Source organism: Antechinus flavipes, chromosome 2 (genome assembly GCF_016432865.1).
Source record: "Antechinus flavipes isolate AdamAnt ecotype Samford, QLD, Australia chromosome 2, AdamAnt_v2, whole genome shotgun sequence".
In the NCBI taxonomy this organism is placed as follows: domain Eukaryota; kingdom Metazoa; phylum Chordata; class Mammalia; order Dasyuromorphia; family Dasyuridae; genus Antechinus; species Antechinus flavipes.
In genome coordinates, this window is record NC_067399.1 from 200023164 (window position 1) to 200027432 (window position 4269).

Below are 4269 nucleotides of genomic sequence, written 5' to 3' on the forward strand. Positions count from 1 at the left end.
CAAATGTGTTTTTCCCAAGCATCTCATCATGCACATAACTACTACAGCTATCAACATCAAATCAAAGAGGACTGAACATTCTGAATTTTCTCTTTGAAATTTAGCACAAGGTCCTTCATCAGGTATGATCACAAATTTTGGTTAACAACTTCGATGTAATATAAATGACCACTGAAGTGTAGGTAGCAAATTAAATTCCAAAGCCCAATGATATCCATTCTTCATGTGATTCTGAATGTTCAGTTCAACAAATGAATCATGAATGAAAATGTTCTTCACCCATAATTGTTATTAGCTTCTGTTTTTCTAGCCTATGTATGTCTGCTTGAGTTCTATTGAGATTTGCTCTGCTTCTCTCCAGTTAGGAGAATTTTTATTTCTGAAGGGATTTTTCCTTGATTCTTTGCCATACACCGGTGTTTGTATATTTCTAATTCTTCTCTAAAATCCAGATAGTTTTCTTTGTATTAGACAATAAAATTCTTCCACAGATTGATATCTCAGCTCCTTTCTGGCTCTATATTTTCTTGCATTCTGGCAGCTTTTCTTAAACTTTGTCTTCAAGTCAGTTTTGGATGACTTTCAACCACATTTACCTGGCTTCTTTCTTTTGCCTTCAACTACCTAGCTTTCATCTATGGCTGCAGGCTCACAGGTCAGGTCTCACAGCCTCACCCAGCTAGCTAGTTCTGTCCTCCCCACCTCCCTCCCAGGGGAGCTATAGGGATTTATTTTTTTCAGTGCCCTCAGGTTTAGCTTCTAGCCCTTTCAGATCCTTCAGAGGTCCCAGGGAGAGGGGGTGCATTGTAGAAATGAGCTGGGGAGTCCGAAGAGTAGCTCTCAAAACCCTCCTTAGCTGCTTCATTCTCTTCCCCCTTCATGACACTTTTCTCCTGATCAATTTAGTAGGTTTTTCAGTGAATTGTCATCATGGATGCCATAGTCTGGGGATTCCAAATTTGTCTTCAATTGTTATTATTGTCTTCTGAAATATTTAGAAAAAGATAGTGTGTATTAGATAGTCAGGAAAATCTGTATTCAAGTCTCACCTGTGACAAAATACTGGCTAAATGATCCTGGGCAAATTGTTTACTATTGCAGGGCTTCTAGGCAACTAAGTCTGTAAGCTGCAAAACAAGTAATGATCTGAATTGGTTTGGGAACCAATGGAATCACAGGTCTAGTGTAAATTATTGAAACATTCAATTGCTGATGCATCACTATTCATGGCTCTTGGCTAGTACTTATCCTTTATCCTTTAGGGGCTAGACTGTGAGTGGGAAAATTAAAGCAGTCAGCTACAAGAGCCATTATTTTCTGAGTTATCGCATCAGTGAACAGAGAAATATCATAGAAAAGAAAAGGCAAGATTAAATCAATTGGAGGACTGGTATCTAGTGAATGGGTTTAATTTGCATTTATTTTGTATATATTTTATTTGTACATATATATAGATATATGCAAGTGTATCACATATATGTGTATATATGTATAACTATATATAGATATATAAAATATATGTGTATAAAGACTATAGATATATATGTATATAGCTCTATCTACTTTTCCTATAGAAGATAATCTTTTGGGTTCAAGGATGTTTTTGTTTTTGTATTCCCAATGCTAAGCAGGGTGTCCAGCATGTCAAAAATACTTAATAAATGCTTTGTTGATAGATTCCTCATTCTTCCTCTAAGATTAAGGTAGAGAAATATCCACAGTATTCATTATAGCAGAACTAGAAGTGTTTTGTTTGCTTGTTTTACTGAGAACAATCAGTTTATATAGGAATAAATAGAGTGCTAGGTTCAAATATGGTTTCAGATACTTACTACCTATGTGATCCTGAACAAGTCACTTAAGTCTAATTGCCTCAGTTTTCTCATCTCTGAAATGACTTGGAGAAGGAAACAACAAACTACTACAGTATCTTTGTCAAGAAAACCCCAAATGAGGTCACAAAGAGTCAGACACAACTGAACAACAATATCAATTTACATCTTATCTAAGATATATTTACATTCTTATTATACACATGCACTATGTATAATTCTGTAAAAAAAAACTTATATAATTCTGTATAATAGAACTGTTATATAGTTCTATATTATATATTTATATCTATGTCTAATAAATATTGTTGATTATAGGAACATTGGGGTTCTTTCTTGACCTTAAGCAAATTACTGACTTTTTGTACCTCAGTTTCCTCACCTGTAAAATGAAAAGTTTAAATTAAATGACTTATAAGGTCCTTTGCAGTTCTAAATCATGTAATCCTAAAATTTCTCTAGTGCAATTATTCTTAATGATGATCATTCTGGTATGAGAAAGGGATTATCTGAAATTTCACAGCTGATTTACCATGGATCCTAACATAAACAAACTCTCATATGTCTAGTCATTACTTTCATAATGGCTTTTGTACAGGAATGTCCCATTCCATGAACACATGCAAAAAGAATCAAACCCCAACTTAAATAAACCTTTTTGTATTTCTATATAATTCTTAAAAATGGTTATTAAAAACATAACAAAGTAGGAGAAAAATAATCAGAACTAGGAGAATTATATACATTAGAAATTTTACTTTTTTTTTTTAACTTTGGGATGGAGATGCATAGGACTATGATTTCATTTATCATTGCAAGGATGTCTTGACCACTCATCTGAAACCTTCAATCTTAGAGCGTTTTCCTACTGGCATTGAGATACTGTAAAGGTTCACATAGTCAATATATGTCCAGGGGCACATGGCCATCCCCCAAACTAGTATGTCACATTATTTTTCTCACCTGTCAATAACAATAATGATGATTACAATAATGATAGCATTAATGTAACACTTCATGACTTGTAAAGTACTTTAAATATGTTATCCCATTTGTTCTTCACAACAACCCTGTGAAATGGATGCTATTATTATCCCATTTTATAGTGGAAGAAATTGGGGCTTAAATGACATGGAAAGTCACACAGTTAGAAAATAGCTGACTCAGAAATAGTATTCAGGTTTTCCTGATTCCAAACCTGTTATTCTGTTCATTTAAAAAAAATTGTCATGTATATATGCATATGTATGAAATTAATAAATTATGACTATGTAGCCATAAGTCATTATGCTCAATAGTCATTCATCATAATAAAGTTGTGATGTTTTACAAACTTGAATAACAATTACCATTTTATGGCTTAGTATACTAGATAGAGGAGGTCTAGTTTTGGAGTTATGTAAATAACATTTAAGGGAAGCCAACTTAGATTGCTTTTATTTATTTTCTTCTCTTTATAGAGAAGCAAAACACTACAGGAACAAAAAGCTACATACATTATCAGACCTTGTTTTCTATCAGGTCCACTGCTTAACTATTTTTCTTTGCTACAAAGGAACATTCAATAAGAATGGAGTATATTTGAAAATAACTAATCTAAAAAAATAATAAAGAGAAAGAGAAATTCCCCCATCTTATTTTAAAAAAGCATCAAATTTGGAGAAAATAACCAATACAACATCTAGATGCTACATTGTATAGCTAGCTCTATGCCCAGAAGCTAAAAGATCTGAATTTAATCTGGCCTTAGACACTTCCTAGATGGGACCTTTGTCACGTCCCTTAATCTTGTTTTCCTCAGTTTCCTCATCTCTAAAATGATCTGGAGAAGGAAATGACAAACCCCTTCAGTATCTTTGCCAAGGAAACCCCAAATAGGGCCACAAAGAGTCAGGCACAGGTGAAACAACTAAACAATAATAACAAATCCAGGCTAGAGAAATCCCTTAAATACAGGTAGCCATCTGTTTTCACATCTTAATCACATTCTTCTCAGATTTTTCTCCTCTAAGATAAAGGGTCTATGAAGATATCTATTTCCTCTAGTTTTCAGAATTTAGATTAAAAAAAAAAAAGACAACCCAAATTCATCTGAGAGAAAATCATCATTCTGTAGTCAGTCTAAATAGAATGACTGTTTAACCTTGTCATTTCTCCAACATAGTCCTGAAGCCCCCAAAGCTTTATGGTCTTTCCTATGGGGACTTGGTGGTCTCTCCCTGTACTCTTTCCTGCCCCTTTCCAATATATTGATTGATGCTGGTGAGCCTTCCTGTGAGAGTGTATATGATCTGGCTATCTCAGGCTCCCAACTTCCAGGTGGCCCATCTCCCCCAGAGATATTAAACAGAGTCCCCAAGCCCCTCAGAGTGGGATGCAGTGGTTCTCATTTCACAGCTGTCACCGTATGCTCTGATTGTCACAAAAGCTTAGGACA

At 34.5% G+C, this 4269-nt stretch overlaps 1 pseudogene; it reads right to left on the reverse strand.

The window, feature by feature from the left end:
* Positions 1-275: 275 nt before the first annotated feature.
* On the reverse strand, positions 276-865 carry LOC127546523 (cAMP-responsive element-binding protein-like 2; annotated as a pseudogene).
* Between the last annotated feature and the right edge of the window lie 3404 nt (positions 866-4269).